General features: G+C 42.9%; 1 protein-coding gene across 3 annotated transcripts in view; it reads right to left on the reverse strand.

The window, feature by feature from the left end:
* Positions 1–10,219, reverse strand: part of APBA2 (amyloid beta precursor protein binding family A member 2) — a 90,735-nt gene extending 80,516 nt beyond the window's left edge. For 2 of the 3 annotated variants that reach the window (XM_039557444.1, XM_039557443.1), the window contains exon 1: positions 9,654–9,770. The gene's annotated coding sequence lies outside the window, so the exon portion shown is untranslated. Of the gene's footprint in view, positions 1–9,653; positions 9,771–10,122 lie in introns of those variants that run through there. The other variant, XM_010390805.3, reaches the window with a different exon arrangement.
* Positions 10,220–11,546: the final 1,327 nt, after the last annotated feature.

The raw sequence follows: 11,546 nt of genomic DNA on the forward strand, positions 1-11,546 counted from the left end.
TGTGTTGCAGTAACAGGTAGCCATAGTCCTGCTGGGGCTGGTGGGACATTCTTGGGGACACGAGTAGTGCAGGGAAGGCTGCAGCTCATAGCAAAATTGAACTCTTGAAAGATGGTTGAGCTGCACCCAGTTCAAATGAAAGGTCAACTTCCAGCCATTTAAAGATACGCCACAGTCCCTTAATAATAGAAATTGCCCACACTGTAAAACAACAACTACCTAACACTGTGTACACCTTTCCTGGGCTCTCCCAATGGATTGACAGCTCAAAGGCTTCCCTGCAGGATCCAGCTTTGTACCATCGTATGTAGCCTAGCATTGCAAGGGTATAATCAACTTCTGTGCCTCCTGATATCAGCCCCTTTACCGGATGCAAATCCTGAACAGTCATATATTTTCCTTTCCATTTAATTCCTCATCTTGTATTTACTACAGTAACAACTTTCAACTGGGGGCAAATAAATCCTAAATTATGTGTGTTGTGGAAAAGTCCATTAACCTAGATTTCATTTTGTTAAGTATTCTGTGGACATTCCTGCCACAAAGAGCTTAAAAATCTTTAACAGCTGACAAATGAATAAAGCAGACTTTGGGGAGTTTGTTTAAAAATCAAACACTCCCACCCCCACCCCCAATGACACAGTATTAGTGAAGAAAACACAAATGAAAATAGTGTAATAGATGCAAAGCCATCCTTTTATAGTCTCCAGAGCAGAGAACTTTTATCCACATGCTATTCATATTTACATAGACAAAATATTTAATATGGTAATCTATAAAGGTAATTATTTATATCTTTATAGTTTAACCCAGCAAGAAGATTAACAGCAAAATTCAACTAAACAGAAGAACCAAATTAAGATTTTCCAGTTAGGTACATTTAAGTTATATTCTCCAATAATTACAGATGTGCCTATTATTCAGGTTTTCAGTAAATGTTTGGTCTGTGTGTTATTGATTAAATCCAGTGTTTCACAATCTTTTGCTACCATAATATGAGGTTATATTGGCCTGGTACCACTTTTTTACACTATCCTTTTCCTCTGTCAGATGAATTTAAACAGAAGATACCAAACTGTGAAGTCTATTTAGACAGGTCAGTCTTTTGAGCAATGACAGTCTAGTGCTGTCTTCTAAATGCCTTCCTAGACACTTAGTTGGCTCATAGGATCCAATACAATAGATCTTTTTTTTTTTTCAATCACCTCCATTTCACTCAGGATGATACTATGGTGTTTAGTTAAGTTCCACATATATGGTAAACTTCAAACTTTACTATTTAAGAATTTCTGTTTGAATTTCCCCCGCTGCTTGTCCTTACAATTTGTGAGGGTCCCTCAAGAGGACCCTGTGACAAGAAGCCTGTCATGCAGCTCAGGCACAGGATCCATCATACTGAGCCTCTGAGGCTGGAGGAGCAGGGACTGCCACAGGGTCAGCCTGGGGAGCTGACAGTCAGTGTGTCAGTGCCACCAACATGGTGCAAGTTGTCAACCAGTAAGGGTCAACCTCAGCTGGCAGCCACACTCTGTCACAAGTTATCTGATGAGGACAGAGATAACATCTTAAAGACAATATGGATTTCATCCTGTCAAGAAGCAAGACTCACTTTGCCAAGGCACAGGGAGGGTGGAAAACTTAGACCAGCAAAAAACAGCTTTTGTTTCCTAACCTTTCAGTGGGATTTACCAATACTACAGTAGGTTACTACCTTTCCTTAATGGCTACTTTAAATAGCAATATCATTACATAGAGGAAAGTATGTAACACCATTGACTACTTACTGATAAAACAGCTGGTTCAGAAATTCTGGATGACATTTGGCTTGTTTATATTTACCATGAGTGGTTATAACAATGTTAAGTACCATCAGAAAGAAAACTGGTAACTCAAGCTTAGTTCATTCAAATAGATGCTGGGTAATACTAAGGAACTTGCTTCTACTACAATCTCTGCAGCACTGCCAACCACAAGAACTCCAGCATTAGAGGTATCATATCATCCACAAATGTTTAAAGTACACAGTCCTAGTTTCTTCATTCCTGGAGCCTGTGTGAGTATAAGCTCAAAGCTGTGATTCTCACATACCAACAGCTGGAGCCTAAACTAAACCATGAAATATCGTAAGACTCCCAACACTAAGAAATGTTAACAGTTCTGAGTTAAATCAATGTTGGCTCAAGAATAAGACAGGTATTTTACCGAATCGTGATTAAAAACTTAAAAAAAATATATAGATATAAGCACAGGAAGGAAAATAATACTGTTGCAAAGGTATAGTATTGCTGTAATAAATAATTTCCCTACATTTTGCTGCAAATCATTATCTGTTAGTGGGTGGGTCCAGTTATGATGCATATGAGTTGAATAATAAATGTAGGACAAATACCTGATTAAACATATGCTGTAGAGATCATTTATTATCACTGCAGATAGGTGTGGAATAGATGTGGTAAAAACCTTAAGGGGGTCTCTATCCAAGTACTGAAAACACCAAGTATCACAACAGATACCTTTTACTTACAGGAGAACTGAGACTTCCACCTCCTACTGAAAATATAAAGAAAACCCCTTAATTATTAAAAAAAAAAAACCACACAAAAGCCAATCAACCAAACCAAAAACCAAGCAAACAACAACAAATCTCACCAACACAACTGACTTAAAGGCACATTCCTGATACTACACAGGTATTTTCATGGCTACTCTTCCATGTCATTAACCAGAAATGAAGAATTCTGCCACCAACAACCTTCATAATTCTGGAATCAGCAATACAATGCAAATTGCTATTTACTAGGAAGTGTTCCCTTCCAGTGCTCATTTTATGTCTCTAATGCAGCACTGAGCATGAAATTTCCAGTCACCAACAGAATTCCTTCCCTTTCATTCATCTAGTATGCAACAGCTTTTATCTCCTGGGCCATAACATGTCAAATACTTCTACATAATTAAAGCCACACTGATTGACTGGCTAAGAATATCACAGGGGTAAGTTTCTTTTTAAAGCTGCCTTATCTCTAACCAAGAGTTGTCTTCCAGTAACACAAGATTTTGTGCCTAAAGGACATTTTATATATATCTACACACACACATATATAGAAATAATGTTCCTTTCTCTTCCACAATATATCAACAAGAAAATATCATCATACTCTGATTTCCCTTTGTAGAATTAAATTGGAGGATACAAAAGATGGCAAGAGGCACTTAGTAAGGTAGGCAAAATGCACATTTTTTAAAGTATGGAAATTATAATTAATATTCTTCCTTTGATGGAAACCTTTATTGCACTCCCAAACAGAACCTTTCTGTATTTCATTGGTTCATTCATATCTGAGATTTGTTGTGATGGTGGGGTTTATTTAGGAAAGAAGATTAAAATCTGTAGAGGCCAAAAACCCATGAACAAACTAGTGATGAGGCTTATGTGTTGTCAGGTTATTTTATATTTTAATGTACTGTTAACAGTTCATTCTTTTTAAATACAAATCTAAGGGCAAATTTAAATATCAAGGCAAGCAATCTGGTAGCATGGCAACAGCGTGCTATGCTGCATAGTAAGAATTTGGAACCATGCAAGTCTGCTTTTTTCCTATACCAGATCATTTTATAAGAGCAGAAATATTTCTGTTCTTTGTGTAACTGCCTTCATGATTACTCATCTATTAGCAGATCTAGTGGTCTTTGTAACTCAAGACAGCACAGCAACCCAGTCAAACCTGGTACCAGTCAGAATGGCCATCCTTACCAGACACAAAAGCTGAGGATTAGAAGGGGAAAAAAAAATCCAACAGAAAAAAAGATATGTTTAGTAACAGTGTTTAATAGAAGATTTCATTCCCAGGAGACAGATTTGGTATGGAGTTGAGTAGCATAGCAGCACTGAAGCAATCTTTCTTCTGCATGAGAACCAAGCAATTCCATCTCCATGCACTCCCCCTGATGTGTTGAAAAGGCATCTCTCAGATTTCAGAGTATGAGTTTTGAGACCTATTTTAAGATTTGACTAAATCAAAAAAATGCACTTGCCCTTGCACTGGAATAATTTTTTGTAGTAGCTGGTATCAGTGATTCTTGAGAGTAATACCAATTTATTGATGTCATTTCACTCTTGGTGATTGGGAAAAAAAAAATTAAATCCTACGTCATGCTAGAACAGAATCTGGTCTGTGCAACACTCATTCTCTTCAGTTAATCCAATAACTCAAGCATACATTACCATTTTGCTGGAGCAGGAAAAGGCAAAGTTAACTAACATTTTTGATCTTCTGATCTTGAAGGGCACACTGGGTGACAGAAAGTCCACCCAAGCACTTTGTTTCTGGGTAGTGGACAAAGGCAGTAACAATGTGGATGGCATTGTGGGAATATTATTTCCTTTATTATTCTTCGCATAAAGATCAGCTGCTTCACTGAACCTGAACAGTGAATGCCAGACACAACTACTCCTTCCAGGAGGTTCTCACAATACTGTTTAGATAGGTGCTGTCCCTATGGAACTTGTGCTTCTCACCACACATTCCCATGTCACATAACATCACTTGGCATTTTGGACTCCAGTGGTCAAATCTAGACCTGCACCCTCACCAGAACACTCATGATGAGTGTTACAGAACTATTACTTGGGTTGTAATTTGTTTGTTGTTGGTTTTTTTAACATTGAAGATAGGAAAAAGTAAACGTGCCTGCTGTGACCACATTACGAATTCTTAGCTAAATCTAACCTCTGTACTCATGTGAAAGAGTTGTAAATCTTTCTGTCTTACACTTAATTGTCATTAAAATAATAAATAAATCTTACACTAAATCTTCAAGTGTCAGATCCTGTGAACCCTTAACACAAAGGTAGATTATATACACAAGAAAAACTTGAAAGGTCAAGCCTCTCTCGGAGAATGTTTCAGAAATAAAAAAGATTTACTCTTCAAAAATGATCAGGGTTACTGTGCAATTGACTGGGGGAGAGGAACTTATGTAAAGGTTGTAGCTGAGAAGTACATCTGTGAAGAAGTTCTCTCAAAAAGTAAAGGGAATGACAGCAATCTGGAAATAATGAAAGTTGGTGACATGCTCAGAAATATTCCTAATATCAATGCACAAAACAAAGTTCAAAAACTCCATTCAATTAATAGAATGGAAATATTCAATCTGCCTTTTAAGTAATAAAGCAGTAACAAATTATTTCTACGTGATTGAATCTTCATTATTAAGCCTGTAACTATGAGGGCTATTTTCTGAAGGAAACTTCATCTTAATTATTCAAACCAGACAACCATCCCAAGATACTCCTCATGCAGCTCCCAGTGGAAGCCCAGGTTGGTATCAGTGGGTGTCTGCATTGCAGAAGTACTACTATTTGAAAATCCTTATCTAGACCGCAAACCTCACATTGGTTATAACTGACGTATTTTGTATACCTTTTTGCCAACTTTCCTCTCCATTTCCTTCTATTTCAAAAGAAAATGATCCCTTCATGCATGAGAATTCTTCAGAGTATGCATCTCCAGCAGTATTTCATGTAACCTTGTTATCTGAGAACAATGACACTTTTTCCTTGTCATCCCTACCTACAGGGCTTCTAGTTCTTCCTCTTTGGCTTAGGTGGAAGCACCTATTAATCCCAGAGTTTTCCACACCAGTCTTTGCTCAGCTCTAACTTACTCCTCTTGAAGTGCAAATCACCTTCCTCTGCTGCAGCACATGAATGAAAACAGTAAGTACTGCAACAAAAAAGGAGAGGAATGTCATGTACTCAAATGACTGCATTTACCTACCAGCATCAGAAACAAACAGTTCAATTCATGTACTTTTTTCCAGTTGTGCAAGGCCTTCCTTCTGAAAAATAGTATTGTTAATTAAGGTAAGACTTAAGTTCAGACAAAACTGTGAATTTGAATGAAAGTCCTCTTTTCATGGATGCCATGACAAAGCTTAAGTGGTGCATGTCCAGCTCGGGCAAACAGCACAAGCCTGAAGCACTACACACTTCACCTATCACATGATGCTCTCTTGAGCTGCTTTTCATGCAGTTCTCATGGGTCCTCAGGAAGAAAAAATCTTACATGTAATACTCTTCCCAGTAGACTAAAAGCATTTGCAGCTACTTATAACGAGCATTTGACTCAGTGACTGCAAGTATCTAAAAACCAGTGAATTCTGATCCTACTTTCCATTCTTCCCCTTAACTTGTGAAGCACATGTGACTGAATCAGTGCTTTATTGCCTCCAGTTGTAACAACTACCATTACATCTCTTGCAGAAATGTTGCAAGGCTTTAATTGCCTCATAGTAGTGCCAAGAGATACCTCCTAGAAAAAGCTCTTGCTTGCAAGCAGGATGCTCTTCTTTTTGCTTCAAGCAAATATCTCTTCCTTGGGAGGCTTATAGTAAGGTATTAGTTTGTATTAATGTAGTGTACTGTTTCACAGGTAATAGAGGCCAATGTATCATACTGATACTGTATTCCATCTTTTCTGAGATGGACGGATTAGTTCTAGAATGGAAGTTCTAAATCTTTCTTTAAAAATCTGACTTACAGAAACGTGTCTGCCTCTTGTATCCTGTACAAATAGGCACAAACATACAACTGTTCACAGGATCATAACAGTTCAGGTTGTTAAGAATGTCAGAGATCTCTTGTCCAACATTCTGCTCAAACCAAGGTCATCAGTGAGCCCTGATCAGTTTGCTGAGGGAATTATCCAGTCTGGTCTTTAAAACCTTCAAGAACAGAGACCACACAACCTCTCTGGGCAACCTGTCTCCATGTATGATTGTCCTTGTCAGTCAAAATATTTTGCTTGCATCCAGTCTGAACCTTTGTTTCAACATATGCCGTTTGTCTCTCATTCTTTGGCACATGCCACTGCGTTGAGTCTGGCTCCAGTTCCCTGAGGAGCTCTTTATAAGAACTGGAAGGCTGCTGTTAGGTTCCCCCAAAGCCTCCCTTTCTGCAGGCTGAGCAAGCCCCACTCCTCATCCTCTGCTCACAGAGCTCAGCCTCCAGCCCCAACCACTTCAGTGGCCTCTGCAGAACCCCAGTTCTTTAATATTGTCCTTGTCCTGGGGGGACCAAAACTGGACACAGGGTTATAAATGTGACCTACTGGGTGCTGAGCAGAAAGGGGAATAATCACTTCCCTTGATCTCCTGGCTGCACTGTTGTTCATACAGACCAAGATGTTCCTGGGTATCTTTGTTGCCAGGGGATGTGCAGTTTACTGCAGTTTACTGTTCACCAGGACCTCTGGGCCTTTTTGGCAGGGCTGTTCCCCAGCCTCTACCACCACAGTGTTTAAAGCATGAAATAAGTGCCTTGTTTATTTAAACACAGATTACAAGGAAAATGGATATAAAAAGTCTGCAAAAGCACCTATATCCTGATGTATTCAAAGGCTACAACCAAGATTTTGTTCTGAATAAAACCAGCATCCTCTCTGTGAGCTGGTAGCTTGGAACAGGTCACTTCCTAATTTCTCTACCCTCAGCACAGGAATATATACTGAAAGATGTTTAAAGCATGGTATTTTCACAAATTATTTCTTAGCAAATATTCTTATCAGAATAGCCGGAGAGATGCTAAAATTATGCTTCTTGAAGTGGTTTCTCATGTTCACAGCCTTAAGCAAAGGTCACTTTTTAAAGACCTAGCTTGTTTAAATTCATGTCCAGTCCCCAACCTGAACTGCCATTAATCAAGTAACTGCACAAAACATGCTTTTAGAGATTCCTCCTTAGAATCGTAATACTTTGACCAAAAGAGCTGAGCACCTATGGCCTTTGCAAGAACACTTTTCCTTTACTATCAGAGGATCAAGAGGGCGCAATAATGTAGTTGCTGATGCATTTTTAAAAATAGCTTCAGATATTTCCAACTGCAGACATTATCAGAGAATTCAGAAAGTCTGACAATCAAGGTTTATAAGGACAGTTCTGCAGCATGAAATCCTATGAGCCCCAAGTGGACTAAGTACAGTGGCTTTGACTTTAGCAGTTCAGTACTCATAGAACATAAGAAAGTAAAGCTCTTTCATCTTGTCTGTCCCATACGGAGAAGAACTGGGACGATACAGTGATAAATTGCCATCTTATGCTTTAATATAAATGTCAGTCTTTTGCTTTTCAAACACATAACCAGCACATATTGTATTTTAACTTAACTGGCAATAAGGAGTTAAACTAGAATTCCTCCCTTTTAAAGCTATGTTATATTGGAAATACTATGGCTTACACAGAACCACAAAAAACTATGACAGCAGTTGTTTCTCCTTTTCAGTCCTACTCATTAAGTAATGAGGAATTCTTGGGTAACAGGCATAATAGATAAATACCTTTTCTGCAAACCGATTTCCCATCCCCTCCTGGGAGATTATAGGGTGGCCTTGGCCAGGTAATACAACTGAAACACTACTTGCATTTTTCGATCTGGTCACAGTAATTTCAGACTTTTCTTAAACATAACTGCAATGCACATTATCTCTGTACTATGCACATTGTATGCTCTCTTGTCTTTAAATTTCTTTTCTTGTGTGTCCTCACTAGCATGCAACAACCACCAGAACGACACTGAAGATGCAAAGTACGTAAACCTGAAAGCACAGATTGCCAGTTGAGGCAAAATAAGGCAGTCTTTGACTTTCCAAGATGCAGCTCTAAATGCAGTATTCGCTTCCTTTCCCCCACCCCCATCCCTTTTGTTATGGCAATACAAGGCACCACACACATTCAAAAAACTGTTCAGTAAGAGGCAAACAGACCATGCTATAATATCTCATGCTGTTTATCCCAACAAAAATCGGGTATCCTTAACTGAGCAGCCTTTTCCCTCCAGATCTCATGACGAAGGGAACGGGAAAAGAGCGATCAAAGGCTCTGATCCCTTTGCTACAGTGGAGGCATGAAATCAGAACCAAATACAAACTCCGAGCGGTGCTGCATTACAGGAGGGCTCCTCTAGCATTTTTTTTTCCACTCTTACCAAGACAAATGGACTTAAGCCTCCCGCCCTCACACAAAACGCTGACATGATGCGGATGCTGCACGGCCGGTCCCCGCGCTACCCGGAGCCACCGTCCCAACACTGCGGGGCTGAGGCTGCCGGGCCGAGCGCGGAGCTCGAACCGTCCCGGGGAGCCGAGCGGAGCCGCAGCCCAGACCCGGGGGAGCCGGAGCCGAGCGAAGCCGCAGCCCGGCCCCGGGGATCGCCGCCGGCTCTCCCTCTCCTGGCGGGGGGCGGTGGCGGCGCCTCCCCGGGCACAGCGGGGACAATGCGGGCGTGCGGCAGCCCCCCGGTGCCGGAGCCCCGCGCCGCCGATCGCGACCGCGCCGGCCGCTCCGCCATGCCGCAGGGGCTCCCCTTCACTCCGGCTCCCCGTCCGCTTGCGGGCAGCTCGGCTGCCAGGGGATGGGGATGGGGATGAGGATGGGTGAGGCGGGGGCAGCCGCTCGCGGGGAGGGCAGCCCCCAGCCCCGATTCGAGGGAGCACCATCCGTGCTGGCGCGGGGAGGGGGCGCGCCCGGGGGCTCCCTGCTCCCCTGAGGGGACCCGCGGGATGCTGCCCGCCCCAACCCGACGGAGCCGCCGGTGCCCGCGACGAGACCCCAGCCGGCGGTCGGTCGGTCGGCCCCCCGCCCTGCGCCCCGGTCCTTACCGCGGTGCAGCGGCGGGGCCGGTCCCGGGCAGCGGGGCAGCCGCAGCCGCAGCCGCTCTTTTGGTGTGGCTGCTGAGCGCCGCACACCGCGGCGGGCCCGCCCGGGAACCTGCCTGCGCCAGCGCCCGGGAACCTGCATGGCGCATAGCGCCCGCGCCGCCTCACGGCCCCGGGGGGCGCGGGGGGGCGGCCGCGGGCCCCGCACGGCCCGGGGGCTCGGCGGGACGCCACTGACCTGTCCGCGATCCACCTCCCACCGAGCGGGAGGGCCGGTTCTGTGCCAGCTTCGTGTGTGCCACACTCGTCACTGGCGCCCAGCGACAGGACGAGGGGCAATGGCCATAAACTGAAACACAAGAAGTTACACCTCAGCATGAGGGAGAACTTGTTCACGCTGAGGGTGGCAGAGCACTGAAAGACCTGCCCGGGGGGACGTGCATTCTGCAGAATGAAGATATTCCGAACCCACCTGGATGCGGTTCCCGTGTCACCTGCTGCAGGTGACCCTGCCTTCCAGCCCAACCGTTCTGTGGTTCAGTGGTTGCGTCCAGACGCAGGCACTGAGGGGAGCAAGCTGCGGCCCCCCCCGGCCGCAGCTCCCCTCCTGAGCGCCTGGAGCAGCGGCTGCTGACAGCGATGCTTGCTGGACGCCTGCATCCCGCTGTGACACTCGGTAGCGTATCCCCAGGGACCTGCTTCGGCGCTGGGCCGGTGCTGAGGGTGTTTTCTGTAAGGTTCAACAGCATTTCTCTGCGAATTACATTCCAGAATGCCGTGTAATCCTGCTAGGTAATGATCCCACCTTTCCCTGTTGCTTGAGGTGCTCCAGTGCAACGAAAATCTTAACACCAAAAGTTTGAACATTACAGCAGGGGATAGGACTGGACTCAGTCACATTCCATCATGCGGCCAGATTTATGAGAACAAATTACGATTTTTGTGCCCTTGTGCAGATAAAGCATAGATCCACCCCTAAAGTTTAAAAATGTAGGATTCAATGTGTACTGTTTAAAAGCTCACTGAAGAGGGTTTCTCCAAGAACATTTCTTAAGGTGAATGATAGCTACAGTTGGTTCCTCAGGCGTTTCATTAGAAGCCACTAGATCTTTCTAGGGCAGCTAGGTGATTGTGGTTTGTATATAAAGAAATACATATCTTAGGGCAATTATGACAGGCTTTGCTCATAATTACGCAAATTTGAGATTGTAGCTAATATTTCTCACAATAGCAAAAGTGAAAAGCTGTCCTAATGTAATTATATTGCATGCCATTCATCTAGATATCAGTGTTTGCTGTAATAGCTGTGTGGTCAACTTGGTGTGTGTTTGTTTGCCCTGGGGTAGCTATACCAAGTGTTAGCATCAAGGCATATTCCAAGTACATGCAAAGGCCCTTCACGGAAACACCATTTTGTGGGGGTTTTTTTAGTCTTGTTTTTAGTTTAGTTGTTAAGATTTTCGTTAAGACTCCCCATTTGCTACTAAGAGGCTATCATCTGTTACAGTTTTCTATGGTGACTTTCCCCATCTGTCCCTTTCTACATCTCAATTACTTGACTGATTTTGGTTTTCTGTTGAAGATAATGAGAACTCAAAACATTACCCAAACCATAATGCATGTATGTTTTACACAGAACTGCAGTGTATGTACAGATATAATCTGTAGATGGGTTGTTTAAACACTTGGCAAATGATGTTTTAATTAATATTATTAATTCTCAAAATTGTTAACTTGATGAAATAGCCTCATATTACATAATTAAGTCTTGCTATCAACATACCAAAAGCAGTATTTCCAGCCCAACAGGGCAGGTGTATTCTTTTTGAAGTTACTGCAGCTGCAAGTATTGTACTACAATTGACCTCTCAAAGACTTCAGGGGTCCCAAAGGGAC

The sequence above is a fragment of the Corvus cornix genome, chromosome 10 (assembly GCF_000738735.6).
Source record: "Corvus cornix cornix isolate S_Up_H32 chromosome 10, ASM73873v5, whole genome shotgun sequence".
NCBI classification, from domain to species: domain Eukaryota; kingdom Metazoa; phylum Chordata; class Aves; order Passeriformes; family Corvidae; genus Corvus; species Corvus cornix.